General features: G+C 41.8%; 1 long non-coding RNA gene and 1 other non-coding gene across 2 annotated transcripts in view; both read left to right on the forward strand.

The window, feature by feature from the left end:
* Nucleotides 1-4,644: 4,644 nt before the first annotated feature.
* LOC121100896 lies at nucleotides 4,645-4,752 on the forward strand. The gene has a single exon (XR_005832678.1). It is a non-coding gene; the product is annotated as a U6 spliceosomal RNA (small nuclear RNA).
* Nucleotides 4,753-12,909: 8,157 nt separating this feature from the next.
* Nucleotides 12,910-17,253, forward strand: part of LOC121100722 — a 131,045-nt gene continuing 126,701 nt past the window's right edge. The window contains exons 1-2 of the long non-coding RNA XR_005832502.1: nucleotides 12,910-13,040; nucleotides 16,107-16,241. This is a non-coding gene — a long non-coding RNA (uncharacterized LOC121100722). The remainder of the gene's footprint in view (nucleotides 13,041-16,106; nucleotides 16,242-17,253) is intronic.

Consider the following 17,253-nt stretch of genomic DNA (forward strand, 5'->3'; position numbering starts at 1 on the left):
CTGTTAATGCACCCAATTCTCCCAATAAAGAACATAGACGTCACATAAGTGGATTACGCTTATTCAGTTTATCTCTTCACACTTGATACTCGCAGCAGCCCCCTGCAAGTTTACTGTGTGCCTAAAATGGAAGAAGGAAGGAAACTTGATATTTCCTGGGCACCATTGACCAGCCAGGCATTGAGGTACTTCTGCATATGCTCTCCATTAATGAACCCTCCTTCGATAATCCTTGGACACTGGAATGATCATATCTGCTGTTTTACTAATAAGGAAACTGGGACTCAGAAGTAAAATGCCTACTTGTATTGATAGTAAGTGGCCTGGATCTGAGATATTTGTTGCTGTTGTTGTTTTAAGAAAAAACAAATCTGTTTCCTGGACCAGTAGTCTCCTGGGAAGATACAAAATGCTACCCAAAGGGGTAAGTAGGCAGTGGGCATTTTGGAGTATCTAGCAGTTGATAATTGCTGCAACTGATCATTATTTCGATCATTATTTCTTTCATATTTGCTTTCCTCTTGCTTATAAGTTCCACAAGGGAGATGTTGTTTGTTTTGTCCATCCCTGTATTATCAGGGCTTCCCACTTGGTAGGTGTGCAGAAAGTACTTGTTGACTATCTAAAGCTCTCTGTGTCTCCTGCTGACTTTCTCAGGGTCATCTCCTAAAGAGGTTTACACAAGCACAGAATAATGATTGATATGCCCACCACTACACTTCTTCATCATTTTAATCCTGTGCCTAACCAATGGTCATTATCTTTTAGAAGGACACTACAGCCAGCTATTAGCTAATTGCTTTCAAATCGATGAGGAGAGTTTTCCAAGTAAAATAATAATATATTTAACAACTATTGAATCTTTACTTACATGCTCAGTACTGTAAGTGCTTTCTGTGCATTCTCTTACTTAATTCTTACTGTAGATATTATCATTGTCCCCATTTTAAAGATAAAGAAAATGTGATTTAGAGAGGTTTGGTGACCTTTCCTAGAAGGAAGAATAATGAAGAACAGGAGGGTAAGAAAACAACAGAAAGACAAACAGCTGTTCTGGGGCTGAAGGAGAGCCCTGTATCACACGGATGGACATTTTCTTGGCCTTGGCAGCACAGCACTCTGACCCTTCCCCCCCCACCCCCACAGCTGCTTTGGGCAGGCTATTCTCACAGGGAAGTGCACTCATGCTCTTTTCCTCTGGCGTCCCTACCTACCATCTGGGCTGCCTTGAGCCGATGCCTCAACCCTTCCTGAAGTTGTTCCCTTTCTCATGGAGTGACATGTGGAGCACCTAAAGCCATGGAACCTTCCAGGCACTTCCAAGCGTAGCCATATTCCCTTTGGCCGTCGCTGCTCAGCAACCCTGCACTGGGTTCCACCCAGATGTGGAGAAAAAGCCTGCGGAGGACTCAGACGTGTGCTGTGAGGCCTGCCTGTGGAAGAAGGGCCGCATTTCCTTAACTTCACCACTGGATCTACGGATATCCAGGCGCCTGCTCCTCAACCTTTTTCTCTGCAGCTGTCTTTCTTTGCACGAAACAGAGTCCTGGGAGGCACATGCTCTGGCACGCCAAGCTCCCTGCTTCAGGCTCGGCTGGGCTCCTACAACATCAGGATCCACTAGCAATGACCATCGCCTTTACTTGTAGAATGGAAGCCATTGTGTTTTGTTTCTTTGTTGCTGCGTAATGAATGCCCCCAAGTGAAGTGGCTTCACACAACCACACTTTATTATTGCACGTGATTCTGAGGGCTGACTGCGACGTGGCTCTCTAGTTTTTCTGTTATTCTTGTTTTGCTTCTCTCCCACACCTGTTGTCAGATGGGCCCTGGGCTGCAGTGTCCTGGGTGGCTTCTCTTGTTCCCTTTTTTCTTCCCTTCTCCTTCATACCAGCTTCCTATGTACCCTCTAGATCTCAGCAGATGCCTCTGATCACAGGAATGAATCCCTTCCCTCAAACCCTCAACTTCTCCTTCACAACTTGCATCACCTGTATGGTGTCTGGTTGGTTGTCCATCCCCATTCCCCACCGCCGGTGGGTTGTGAGTTTCATGAGGGTAGGACCAGCCCCATTTTATTCATCTTTATATCTTCATTGTTAAATAGAGCACCCCACCTATGTTAAATGTGCAGAAAGTATTTCAATAAATGAATGAATGACCACTAGGAATCCATCTTTTAGTGTTTAGGGGTTGTCTTTTCTCCTAAATCCTAAACATTGTTTTTCTACGTTCTATAAAGGAAGTCTACACACATCAAATGAAGAAAGAAGATGTACTACCTGAATTACCCCAACAATTCAAATGAAGCACTCTATTCTCAATTATTTATAAATTGAAATTGGTTTGTGAATGTTATAAGATTATCTGGGTAATTCCTTGAATTTCTGTTGATTTAATTAGATGTATAAACAGAAAAAAAAATTCTTACACTTGATAAAGTTGGTTTTTTTTTAAGCCTGTATTTCTGCCCATTAGCTGACACAGTTTTAGAGGAACAAGAAAAGCCATGGTCAAATATATGTCTCTATAGGAAGGCTGGAGGAAATGTTTATCAATTCTTTAAAATATAAAGTTTCCTAGCTCCTTGACTTTGGCACTTGCAGGCTTTGCCTTCATAAATACATAAGAAGTGTTTAACAGAAGTATATTGATACAAATGCTATAATCTGTCTTGGGAAAACTGGCTGATGGGGAAACTTGACTTGTAAGACAGTGTTGCTTTGGTGATCTCAACCAGCCTACTGATTTTTTTCCAAGGGTTTTATTCAGAGAAAGCATGATATAGAAGATAAAGTAAAGCAGATCAACAGTTACTCAAACCACATTAGAAACCAGGTTTGTTTAGTTTCTTTGCTGGAGACATTTTGATAAGCAGACATCATCGTTAATCTTTGTTTCTATTGGGGCTGTCTTATTTTCAGTCCTCCTTACCTCTCAAAATTAAACTGTGATTATTACTTGGACACTTTTAGAGCTTATTCATTCCAATAGGAATTTTCTTTGAGATCTGCCTAGGAAATGTACTCCTAGTGCAGCTACATGAACCCCAAGTTCAACTTCATAAAAGTAACCATTTCTGTTTATCAATTTCTAATTATGAAATAGCTGAGAAAGAAATCCATAAATGAAGGGTCAGGCCTCTCTGCTTAACTGATCCAGAGAATTGCCTGTGCTCTCCTGCTTCTGTATGTGGTTCAATTTCATTGTCTTCACTATTATCCTTTCTTCATTGTCTTCTTTCCTTCTCAGCACTTTTTTCCCTTATCTCTCCAGGATGGCTGCAATTTTTTCCTGTATCCTTTCAGGATAGGGTAGTCTGTAATTTTATATTTGGTTTTGTGTAACACTTCTAATACTTACTAGGAGTGACATCAAATGTATTCTTGTATATTTGATTTGTACTTAAAGGAATTTAGGGACATTGTCTGTTTTATCTCCGTGAGATCGCCAGTAACTAAAATAGCGTCCGGTACATCGTAGACACTCAAGGCATTTTGTTGCATAAGGAAATGAGTAGAATACAAGTGAGGGTTGAAAGGTGAAAATTGTCTTCTTTACCAACTTTGCAAATATGTTTCCAAACAATATTGCTCTCAGAAAACATTGCATCATTAAGTGTTTGTCATCTGTTAACTGAACAGATTGATTTCACAGGTTCTATTGACCCAGTGAAACATTCAACATCAGACACTCAGCACCTTATATCAACTCTGAGAAGTCTGGATTAAGGGAATGGAAAAGGATGAATTTCAATTTAGGATCCACTTTGAAAGGAAGAGTCTTTAACACCATGAGATTGGACCTTGAGTATCTATTTCAGTGTCTTTAATCCAGTTTAATTTCTAATACTATTAAGCCACAAACAAGGGCAAAAAGAGATTTCTCTTTTCCAGAAGTGAACCCTTGAGTTACATCCAAAGCTATCACCTCAGATGAAAATAATATGATTTACCACAAGAAAAGTTTCCATCTCCTTTTATCCAGGGTTGGAAATAGGGGACCATGTGTGACAAGTTTGTTCAGGATGCTAATGATGCCATCAGATTCTAAGTCACAGGATGCAAAGTGATGGTCTGAAGACCAAATCTGGCCCACAGATGTATTTTATTTGATCTACACTATTTTTCTTCATTGAATTAGTTGCCAATATAGAAAGTCAGGAGAATGCACACAGAACCCTGGTTTTCTCCCCACCACCCCCCTTGAAAAAGAAAACGAAAAGATAGAGCAAATTGGATTCACAATCCCAAATTATAATGGTAATTAGCTGGTGTTCAAGTTCAAATTCCCATGACTGGCTGCTTCCCTCCCATAGTCTCCCCACTGCCTGTTTTCACTCTGATACTGAAGAGTTTCAATTTGCCATCCCTCATCACCCTGCAGTTTTCTTTCTTACAGCCTGCGCACCCCATCTATTTCTTTTATCTGTCTGGGCCCTGCATGTAACTACCATCTTGAATGTCACAAATATTGTTAAATTTCCATCCTTCTGGCTGAGATTCAATATACAAGTGTTCTGATTATGGCTAGACCTTCATCATTCCAAGTCAGCTGGCTGATTCCATTCGTTCCTCCGAAATTTTTGTGTGCGTGTGTGGTCCCTGAAGAAGTGGGGGTGGGATCAGAAAAAGGACAAGTTGTGTGCTCCCTTCAGGAGCACATATACTAAAATTGGAGTGATACAGAGAAGATTAGCATGGCTTCTGCTCAAGGAGAAAAAGGACATGGTGAGTGAAAGAATCAGTTATTTCTGTGACTCTGAGAAGAGGAAGCCTAATCTGAGTGTGTATAATGCCATGATTATTACAGCACATATTATGTATTTATGTATACAGCTAGTGCTATATATACATATATATGTACATAATCATGCATACAATCACTTATACTGTCCCCCTGGGGACATGTAAGGGTTTTTTTTTCAAGTTAATTTTAACTACACAATTTTTTTAAGTTGATTTCCTTAATTTTTTTATTCACTTATGTTACTTTTATTACCATAGTACCTGGATATTATAAATATAAAATTAGAAATTAACAGTACAATGTATATGGTTTCTAACACATTTATACCCACAATTCATTGACAATTAAATGCAAACAGAATAACACAAACAATACAAGCCAAGTGGCTAACACCAATTTAACATGACTGTTGACGTTGTTTTGCTGAAATAAGCACTAACAACAAAAGGACACTTACTGTATGATATGGGTTCTCTTGATGAAATCATACCATACAAGTACATGGTACCTTTTCTAAACTCCTTGGGGCAAGATGTAATAGACAATTTTCAATGTTTCTTATTTTAGAAAGGGCCAGTACACAATAAATGCACTAATATTTTATAGTGTGGCATATGAATATTCATAGTAAATGGAATAACTAAAAACTATAAATAGCCTCATGTCAGCGTGGGTCAGGTTTCATACCAAATAAGTTAGTCACAAACTTAGAAAAAATGTCTGGGTCATTTAACAAGTCCTACAGCCTTGAGAGAATTACTCAATTTCAATGATCTCATCCACAAAATAATTTCATTAGATGAGAGTAACTAGCCCGTGACCTGCAGCCAGAAAGAAAACCAGGATGTTTATGCATGGCCACCAGAAGTTGCAGAATAAATAGTGTACTTACGTTAAGTGTGTTCCTTTGTTGAGTAGGTATATGCCATTTATAGTGCCACACCATAGGTTAAAACAAGGACCCAGAAATAAATTAGGCCACTGTCTGGACTCAGGGAGCTCCTATCCAGCAGGAGAGACAGACTTGCAAATAACACCTGACAGCTGAGTATAAAAAGAGTGACGGTATGTGTGTGTGGAAAAGGCAAATTGATGCCCTACACTGGGGGAGATTAGGGAATGCTTTCTTGGTCAGTGATACTGGTATTAGGGAGGGTTTTGAAGGATGAATAGGAATTCACAAGACAGTGGGATATTATTAAAATCAATCTAACCTTTTAGAGACAATATTGTAGAGGACACTTTAGGAGAAATCGATTCTCTTTTGATGTTTACCAGCTGAATCATTTATAGTCTCTTCTGAGCTGATGCCCAACCCAATCTTAATGCTCTCCTGCACCAGTCATGAAGGCTGAGCGCACATCAGTTTGTGGAATCTCTTTTCTGTTAGTAGGGAAGAACATGCAGTTCTTAGACACTGCTTTGGTCCTATTTGCTTTCTAATATTGAAAATGCTAAGTGAACAAGATTCTTATCTATTTATTAAGACTTTTGCTGGGTTCTCTAAGACATGTGGCTTCTCCACCCTTTCCCCTCCTTCCTGTAACCTCCCCAGCCAGTTCCTGTCAGTGGGAACTTGACAATCATAAACCTAATTCTTTGAGGCTGTTCTGACTCTTGAACTCTTCGTTGGTTGGCCTCCCTGCAAAGCGATGAGTTCATGGAGGAATCCTTTTGGGGCAGGTGGCGCCACTGCTGGCAGCTGGTGGGCACACACAGAGGGCTCCGTAGCATGGTCTGGATTCATAATGGCTCCACAGAAGGACTGGTGATTGGTATAAATTTAAACAAAGATTCTCTAAATATCTGTTCAGCATTCGTTGATCAGAGAGGCAGAAAACTACATGGAGACTGGACAGGGAAAGAAGACCTTGGAGGCAGTCCTCAACCTCTCCACTGATATTCCAAGAAATCCCCAAACTTGCCCTCCGCTTACTGCAAATGTGAGGCCCCACAGAAAAATGGGACCACACTTTTTAGAAGGCCATTTGGTGATCATCTAATGTGACTGTACATGTCCCTTGCAAATCCTACCCCTCATTCCCAAATGGCTCTTAGAATAAACATTCAAATTTAGGCAGTAGACTCCTGACTCCCTGAGGGCAATGCAGGAAAGCAGAATTGTCTTCATCTTGCACCACACAAGTGCAGTGCCATTTGGGTGACCCTTTCCGTTGGCACCATGCTGCCATCCCTAAGGTTCAACCCTAATCTCTCCTAGAATTCCAGGAAAAGGGCTTCCAAAGACATAACCCCACATTAACATTCTATTCTGAATCAAAGCAGGCTCATTCCCAAACCCCAGTAAATTATTTCTGAAAAAGGAATTGTGAGGCTGACTTACTGAATGATGAATCTCTTTCAGATTGGATACCTTGCTTGGTGCTAGTGACAGAAAGATGAGAACATCAGCATCCCTGACTCACATTCTAGATTTATCACTGGGCATTGCAGGTTGACTGAATTCCCAGTGTTAAAATGACAGTTGCATTATGGTTTTCCCCGTGTTCACTTTAAGAAACTCAGCAGTGTGATGCATCAAGTGTCAATCCTGCCCAAGCAATGTGGTTTAGGAAGCACAAAGTGATTATGAAAGACAAGGGAGGGGCTTTCCTTGGTAACATATTCATGTTCCAGCTAACAGAGGGTCTGGAGAGCTGGTGAGGAATCTGTAACTCAAGGTCTGTATTTTAGCATCTCCATCAGTGATCATCTTCCTGCTCTCTTTACGGTTTGTGGTATGGTTCCCTTCACCACATTCACACATTCACACCTGCCTGTGCAAAAGGCTTGCATAATGCAGAATGTGGTTTAAAATGTGTGAAAACTTCATCCAGATCTTCGGAGCTTACCTTGTCTTTGATCTCGAAGCCAGTCAAGGAGAGCAAGTATGTCCAGCTGTACGTAAGCTGGGGAGACACACATCATAGCAAAACAAAACCCTAGAGGAAAAAAAAAAAGAAAGATAAACTTTCTTTACAGTACTTCGTCTTGCGTTTTTCCAGTTTAAGCATGTTTTCAATCCAGAGTGGTGTAAAATGAAGAAGACAAGGGTGGGGTGAAGTAATGAAAAAGCCTGGAGACTTTATTATTTCTATGATTGGGGAAAATGCAAATATAATTCGACTTCTCTGTGTCATGTTGTTTCATATGTACCTACCCTGAAATGTTGTGAATGGGGAAGTAGGGTTGTTCCTCAGGGTTCTAGAGAAGTCTGGGGTGTGATGTGGGGTGGGGAGGGGTGCTGGAAGACAAGTAGATGATGTTTTTGGAGATGTATGTGTCAAGGCCAGGTAACGGGGAGTCTTAAGAGCTTCAGCCTGAAGGAGTTCAGTTTTATCTTGAAGGTAGAGAGGAAATATTGTACATATACATATACAATGATTATTCTGCCTTTCAGTATAAAATTCTCATAAGTGTTTTCCAAATTAATACAAGTGTAATTTTAATGCTAGTCTGCTAAGAAAACTTACCTTAATTCCTCGACTGCTAGAATTCATATTATTTCGTCATCTATTTTTAATTACTCATTTGCTTCTCTATCCATCCAGACCACAGTGCTCTTGGAGTCAAAGACCCAGTCTTCTTTACACTTAACCTTTATCATCTAGAATAGAGGTTGATATAAATAGAAGATGAGCCAGGCATCTCCCCACCAGTATTTTCCAAAGGTTTTGAGGATTCGCTTTCAAATATTTCAAGCCTTTCCCCTTTGCTTCTCTAAGGTAGTCAGCTGCTGTGCTATCCTTAGCCCTGTATATATTCAAGTAACCAACTGACCAGTTTAAATAAACTCCAAGATTGGTTCTGACTTCTAACAACATGATGGACGTGTGGCTAAGGACTTCGTATACAGAAACGAACCTTTCTGTCCCCCCTACTCACACAGCACACAAACTGTGTGCAAATGTAAATCTGACTCACCAGATCAAATAACAGGCTAGCAGTCTGGTCAGTCAATTCCATTTTACCTGTCTGAATGTATTAGTCCAACTTTATAAGCGACAGATCCATCTTTGATTTTCTTCTGCCACATGCTGGGGCTGATGCAGAGAGAGTGTATCTGTGTTGAGGGGAAACCAGTCTCCTTCCTTACAAAAAACAGGGAGTTGTCCATGGCTGCTTCTAGTCCTCTCCTTCCCATTTTTCTGTTTAATTCACAACACTTGCTCGATCTGGGCCACCCCCCCCCCAATACAACAGAGGGTACTCAGTCTGTAAGGACCAACCCTAATGTCTTCCAGGATCCCATGGAGAAGTCTCCAAAAACAATAAAGATCCCCACATTTCTGGCTCTGAATCAAAGCAGATCGCTTTCAGGTCCCAGTAAATTCATTCTGAAAAACGAAAAGCTACACCAGGAGGAACTGTTAAAAAAATTTTTTTTTCTTGCTCAATTTACAAGAACTGAGAATATGTCTATTCCAAAGAAGAAAAAAAGAAAGAAAAAAAAAAAAAACCCGCAAGCTGTTGGAGGGACAAACGATGCCCGGAGAAAGGAGACATATAAATTAATTTTTGCCCTGGCTGAGGAAAGGTGAAGTTAATAGAGAGAAGAGAATCTCAGAAAGGGAAATTAAAGCCAACATGCTTCTGGCTTCTTGAGGATGCCCCCTGAGTCAACTAATTACCTGCGAGGGGATTATGGAGCGAGTTGTCTGAACTTCGATCACTTAATGGGGGAAGTAAAAGGAAGAACTACCGTATGACTCTATCGTGAGGCCTAGAAATTAGCTTGGGAAAAAAATTGCTGAGTGGGAATGAAAGAGAAACAAAGGGTAACAATAAGCAGTAACAATAAGACAGCTACCTTCAACAGTGATCACTAAGCTGGGTCGTGGAATCGTAGTCTGGATCCAGTACATACCCGGGGATTTCTTTTCTTCCTTCCTCCTGTTCTTTTTTCCTTTTTTCCCTTCCTCTCATCCAACAGATAAACAGCTGCTATGTGATGACTACTCTCCCAAACAATGGGAACATAGAATAAGACATCCTGATCACGAATGACAATAATTCATACAAATGAGAGGAAGAAAATTTTTCACCCAACTTCTCAGGAAAGGCGCCATATTTATTTGAAAAAAATTTTTTTTGATGAATGGATGGGATAGAAAGTAACACCCTGGCAGGCCTAGGTCTGGCTGAGGACTTTGAGTGCAGGAAGTGAAGGAGGAGATTCTCTGATATGCTGGAGAGCAAGAGGGAAAGCGGGATGGGACAGTCAAGAAGGTGAAAGTTTGCACTCTGCAGTGTGACTCTTCACCAAGGTTCTAAAATGCTCAGTGCAGATTTCATGTGAACACCTGTTAGTGGGCTGAGTTCTACTCATGGATGTCATAGAGCTCAACAGAAACTGTGTGTAAGGGCCAGCAGAAACCAGAGACGGAGCAGAGAGAAAGATGAGGATGACACCATAGGAAAAGACATGCACCAGCACAGGCCAAGTCACCGGAGTCCAGGCTGAGTTTGAACAGATTTCTAAGACTCAGAGGCTTCTAGGCTACATTTGGGCTTTACATTCAGTTGGTTGTAGGAGAACACTGAAAAGTCCACGAACGCATTATCGGAGAAGAAAAAATACACTGTAAAGCAACCCACTGAGTGGTGGATCAATAACATTATACATGGAATGTACTGTGTATCATGTATCATCGGGGCGCAGGGGCATCAAGTCTCTGTGTACCAGTAGATAGACTTTAGAGAAATCCATGAATGCCCCGAAATTACATGCAAAATGTTATGGTATGTATATCCCCCAAATACTTATCAGTGAAAGTAACTAGCATTTATGGAGTATTTTTATGTATTATTGTGCTAAAAGTTTAATACATAATTATGTCATGCTCCCAACAACTCAGTAAGAAAGCAAGCAAGCTGACAATCAGGGACTTTGCCTAAGCTCACGAAGGTCACACCCCCAGTGTATAGCAGAGCATGGGTGTGAATGCATGTCAAAATTATTCGCCTGCATGCTTAACTGGGTCCCAGTCATGTGCCCTCTGAACTATGCTGATTCCAGAGTCAGATTTTGTTACCATTTCAAAAGTTGTTTCTACATAGAGAAAAAGATTAGAAAAATCTTAAGGGCTTACTGGGTCTCAGATTCTCCTCCTAATTTTGGAAAGCCTACACATCCCAGGCACCATCATGTGTCATATTCTGTTCCATCCTCTCCCCCCACTCTTTCAGTGCAGTAGGCAGAAAGGTCTCCATCTGACAGTTGAAAACACTGACTTCAGAGTGGTCAAGTCCACTGCTTTGGTAAGTGCAAGTGAATTTGCACCCTGGTGTTCCACTCCTCCAACCTGTTACCCAGTCCCACCGGAGCAGTGGAAGGATTTCCAAGAGCCCAGGTTGGTGGACTCTTGAGTTGGAGAAGAGTTATCCAGAAGGCTGGTTGAAGTAGTATCATGAGATCCATCCAATCAAATTGCAGTTTGAATCCCGCAAAAGAGGGGGCCTCAGAGATGTGGCTTTGGACATGGAGACCCATCCAACACACACAGGCACCAGCACCACTTCTGCCTCTGAGCTTGTCAGCTCTACTGAGAGAATAGCCGTCACAGCTGTTAGGAATTTTACAGAGTCTTTGCACCTGCCCACCCCTGCCTGGCGTTCCTTCAGCTCTCCGCCCTGGGAACAGCTCAGCGGGCCAGGCTCGCCCCTCCTTGGGAAGAACAAAGGAGTTCCGGCTGGAATAGAGCCTCCTTACAAAGAAGTCTACACTCGTGCCTGGAGTGGATGTGGGTGTCCATGGGGTGAGTAAACCCCAGAAGTCCCAGGAGACAAGCATGGGGCCATTCACAAACATGGAAGAACTATGGAGATCCCAGTTGGAATTTCATGACCAAACAAAGGGAGGGAGGAAAAGAGGGGCTGGATTATTTCCTTAGTACCTGATTGGCCAGGACTGATTAGAGCGGCACACTGCTCACCACTGCTTAGTTGGAAGAGAAAAGCAAAGAAATAAAAAATACAGCAGAAGAATCTTTGTAAAAGAACCACCGTAAAGGGAGAGGTTGTCCGTTCTGCTTGAGGGGAGGGGACGACTTATTACAACTGCAAATGCTTGATGAGGTAACACCTGAAGACACTTAAGAACTGGCTTAACAGCAGCTTCATTGGCCATTTGACACGTACTTGATGGCGGAGCAACAGTTGAAGGAAAAAGAAAGCTTTTATACGTTGTCCTCGGTGAGTAGCTAAAGAGGCACGGCGTCAGACTTCTAGAAGAAGGCCCAACAGCTAACTCTAGTGCTGTGGTTCTCAAAGTCCAACAGCAGTGGCAGGAGCTGGGAACCTGTTAGAAATGCAAACTCAGGCTGGCTGGCTGACTCAGTCAAGCCTCTGACTCTTGGTTTTGCCTCAGGTCATGATCTCAGGGTTGTGGCTTCAAGCCTTGCCTCGGGCTCCCTGCTCAGCTGGCAGTTGGCTTGAGATTCTCTGTCTCCCCCGCCCTCTGCCCCTCCCCCCACTCGTGCTCTCTCGCTCGCTCTCAAATAACCAAATAAAATCTTGAAAGAAAGGGAGAGGGGAGGAAAAGGGAGGGGAAGGGAAGGCAAGGCAACTCTCAGGCCCCATCCCAAGACATAACAAACCAGAAACTCTGAGGATAGGACCCAGCAATTTGTTCTAACAGGCCTTTGGCAGGATTCTGATGTTTGCTGAAGTTCGAGAAGCTCCGTTTTAGAGCAGACCGTTACAGGTTACGGTTCCACCTTGGACACTAATTCGTGGTAAAACTTTGGGCAAGGTTCTTCAGCCCTCTGAGCCCCAACTTCATTCTGCTTCATGAGACTAATGGTGGTAAAGAGCTCTCAGAGGAATGTCAGTAAGAAGCGGTTAGCCTCAGTCGCTGCTCACTCAGCAAACGCTAGCTTCTCTTGGGGTCATTGGATTGCTTCAAAACACCAGAATTGGATCGCTTCACACTAACCAAAGGTTTGGGCAGCTGTTCCTATTCAACTAGCACTACTTCTAAGCATTATTCCTTACTCTTCAAAAAGCTTTGTTTCCCAGACAATAGACTACCTGCCTCAGAATTAACTGGTGTGTCAGTTAAAAAATACAGATTATCTAGTGCTCCTATCAGACCTACTGCATCTGCATCTTGTCAAGTGTGGTCTGGATATCTACAAGCTTAAAATTGTTCCCTGAAGATACTTCTGCAGACTGAGGTGCAAGAATCATCGATGAAAATGAGATAAGACGCAACTGGGCTGTGGCTTTGCTCTCACAGTCTCCTACAGGTTGCGCTGGAGGAGGCAGACACATTGTCTCAACGTGACACAGTAAGTAGAGCCAAGAAGTGAAACTTTATGAACTTAGCTCCCCTGTTCATGACCCTTACCTGTGGGGCTGATAAGCTACTGGCTTTATTTCTCTTAGCAAGCCGACCTACAATCGGGGCATTTTACTGATGTCTGAGGGGAAATATTGTTGGTGGCAGCAGAAGAGAACTGTGTTATTAGGAACCCATGATTGTACAAGATGCTTTACACAGAAACTTCTGGAGTTTTGTTTTTCTAAGAAGATGTGGTACTTCTTTAAGGAGTTCAGAATCTGTTAGAATGGGCACAGCTCAAAACTTGGGTTTTGGGTTTTTTTTGTTTTGGTTTGTTTTTTTCTCTTTCCCCTACTCCTACTAAAATGGCCCATTAGTTGGATGTTGTCCTGGAATCTCTGGTTTGAGAGGAGAGAATGGCTTTTTGGCACGTTCAGAATGTGTATTTTGTATGGAAGGGAGGAAGAAGGGGGTGGGAGAAAGGGGCTTTGAACTCAAGTCCCCCAGGCAGGCCCCCACCAAGACACCAGTCTGTGATTCTCTAAATCCTCCAGTGATGTATGCATGTATCAAACACAGATGTCAAAGCGTAATATCTGTAAATGACTATAGCAGCTGACGTTTAAGCCTCCCTACGTGCTACAAGTTTTACATTTATTCTCTCACTGAAAGCTCACAACAATCATATGTACTAATAGTGTATCCCATTTAAGGATGAGAAAAATGGGGCACGAAGAGGTTGAGAAACTTTTCCAGACTCACAGCCAGCACAGTGCAGATCTGAATTTGAACACAAGCAACTGACTGACATCACAGCTCTAAATCCTAGAGACCCAAGGAGCAGTTCCAGCCTGTTCCAGGACCCTGTGAGACCCCCACCCCGGACCTACTTAATTAGACTCCACATTTTCACAGAGATTTGTGGGCACACAAAAGTTTGAAAAGTACTTCTCTGAAGCACAGGCATTTTCCCCAGTGTCCCTGAAGGATCATCAGCATCAAAAACAGTTGTGGGTGCTGCTCAACTATGTAGGTTTCAGGCCCAACAGAAATCTGGCAGCAGAAACCAGGCAGCTGCATCGTCAGCAAGTTCCCCAGGTGAATGTTAGGCATGCTTAATTTTGAGAATCATTACTTTTGGTTCTCCTGCTTCTGTCCCTTGCTTGGCAGTCAAGAGTTGGAACCAGGTCACACTGGAACAGGTGAATTCTTTCCCTGCACTGAGGACAAAAGCAACGTGGAGAAGAGCTCAGGCAGCCAAATGAAAGAGAGCCAAGGAAAAGTGTATCTCTCTTGATTTCAGTATGTTTTGAAACTCAGTAAGATTTTTGGTCTAATTTCATTTTTTTCTCCTGTTCTTAAAGAATGCCTTTGTGAAAACTTATACCATTTCTGCCGCTTACTTCAACACTAATGCTCGAGTCATTTCTTTGACCCTGGACTTGTTTTTAAGTAATATTTTCCACCCCCCACACACCTAAAAATGGGAAGTGGAACCTCAACACATTTCAACACACTCTAGAGAAGTTACGGTGTTGAGAAAGGTACCAAGTTAAGGAAGGTACCTTGCTGATTAGGCAGACGTGGCCACCCGATAGACTGATGTGGACCACTATGACATTTGCATCATTAAGGATAATTCAGAACAAGATCAGTGACAGTGCTGGTCAAGTTCCTGTCTAAGATCTTTGTTGACACCATACAGACCGCAAAGGTGGGAAAGCAGCAAAAAATCAGGAAGGAGCCTTGAGCCACAGGTTGTAATTCTGTTCAAGCACTAGCACGCAGCACTAGCTATCGATGTAACTCTTGGGAAGTTGCTTCAGTCCTTCAAGCCATGGTTTTCCTGTTCACTCAGTGAGTGGGTTTTTCAGGTGCTGCAGTTTCCGCAATCCAGAGGGCCTGGGCAGGTAATATAAATGAGTGAAGGGAGTAGCAAGTCCGGAGGACGAGCAAACTGCTGAGACCATACCCCTTCTGAACCACATCTGTGCAGGTTTCCTGAGCCACTGTACCAGCCACACCAAATACAGCTACAGATTAATTTAACCCAAGATAGACTATCTCTAGGGGGCCTTCCAGCATGTAGCCCTCACTTGTAATTTAGAGTTTGTTAGCCTTTGGGGATCTCCCTGTCCATTGCCTGCTGGGATTTGAGCAGAATGAAAAGATTGAGGAGACCGACCAGGAGAGGTTGATGATCTCATTCCTGTTACTTAAACTCGGCACAAGTGGCAAATTGGTGAACTTCCCAAGGACTAGCTGAAGATATCATGCTGATGAGGAATGAACTAACATTATTTATCTAAAGTCAATGACGCTGAAAGAGAGACCCTGAAGAAGATGCGAGGTTATTTTAGTGAAGCTTCTGAGAAACTTCTGGTGCAAGGACATGGGTCCTTTTTTTTGTATAGGGTGTCAATGGGAGAAAGGGAGGTTAAGATTTTAGATAAATGTATTCCTAAATTTATGTTACTTTCTAGCAAAAAGGAAAAATGCTGTCTGCTTAACGGACATATTTTTAAAATTTATTTTACTCTTTTTATTTTGCTTATAAGTATCTATATTTGAAAACTATTAAATACTCCATTTCACTTGTTTTTAAATTGTATGCTGTGAACCCTCTTGCAAATTTATGCTGCTTATACTAGCATTTCACTATGTTAAAAGAAAATCCTTACATCAAAAAAAAATTTTAGATAAATGTAGGTATGATAGGTACTAATATGAAAGTACTTATGGTTTGGATAAAACTCTATCCTTTCAAGGCCACAAACCTATTCTGTATTCCAGATAAATGAAGCATCTTCAATCAGGTGTTTGGTTCTTAGCTTAATACAGTGGTTCTAGAAGTGTGGCCCCTGGGCCAGCAGCATTAGCATCACCTGGGAACTTGTTAAAAATAGAAATTCAGAGACTCCACCCCAGATCTACTGAATCAAAACCTCAGACTGGAGGTCATCAACCTAGATTTTAATGAACTCTTCCAGTGATTCCAGTGTCCCCTAAAGCCTGAAACACTAAGCAGTGTTTCTGTCCTAACGTTGTTATGTCATATTTCCCGTGTCTATAGGTACTAAACTGTAAACTCCCAGTTAAGCTGTCCCACAACCCACAACTAGGAATTGGGTCATCTGGGTGCCAGCATCTAGATGGAGGTGGAATCGACTGCAAGCGTCATTGAAGAGAATTCAGGCACATTCCGCAGGTAAGTGGAGGACCGTTGTGGTTCATTTATTTATTTATTTGTACTTCATTTTTAGTGTCTGTTGATTATATATGCTTATTTATTCTGTAGTATCCGGTTAAATGGGTTGGAAACATCTTGTTCAAGCCATGATTGGATGTGCCATGACTTACTTACAAAACCCTTCATGTCCTATCGTCAGTCCATTAGGGAAGAAACGACACAGTCTGAAGTAAAAGGAACCCACTGCTTCATTTTTCTTAAAATGTGCATGTGTTTCATTTCTTCATTTTCAAGCATGGAAGGGGGAATGACTTCATTAGTTTCTTTGGCAGGCAGGAGCAATCCATCTGTGCAGTACCCTGGTTTTCTAATGCCTATTATTTTGGCATATATATATATTTTTTTGCTTGTTAATCTATAGTTCTCTTGTGATTTTTAAGAATGGAGCCCATTAGTCCTCATTGTTCTCCTATTGTACCTGAAAGAATTAGCTGCATCTCCACAGCTTCTACATTGGTATTCCTTCCTGGCAGAAGTAGAAATGCTTACAATTTGAACACAATGTGGGCTACTGCCTAGCAGAGATTGATTTATGAGAGCTTATAAATTGGTTGCTAGGCTTTCTGAATGACTTGCAATAGTGAGGTCCTTCAAGGGAAACTCAAAACACAGAGAATTTTTTTTCCCATTTATCCCAAAGCCCCTTGTACCAAGACGCTGAACTGAGGCTGTGTTTGTTCATTGTCAGTGTTTACCTGCCCTCTCTTTGGTCTCTGGAAACCACGTGAAACCAATTTTTTTTCTTGGCATTTATTCAGCAAACAGCTTATGTAATCAAATGTGTATGTGTGTAAATTATTTAGAAAGTTCAAACTGAACAATTTTTAAGCGAATTGCTATAAATTGTCCTTGACTTACAAAATGCTCAGCCAAATGATAAACGTTTATCAGCATTCATGGGCTCAGCTGAGTTTCCTTTTGGATTTTTAGCAGATTAACACATCTATTAGAGGTAAGACTTATAGTCTTG

This window comes from Ursus maritimus, unplaced genomic scaffold, assembly GCF_017311325.1.
Source record: "Ursus maritimus isolate PB19 unplaced genomic scaffold, ASM1731132v1 scaffold_5, whole genome shotgun sequence".
Classification (NCBI taxonomy): Eukaryota; Metazoa; Chordata; class Mammalia; order Carnivora; family Ursidae; genus Ursus; species Ursus maritimus.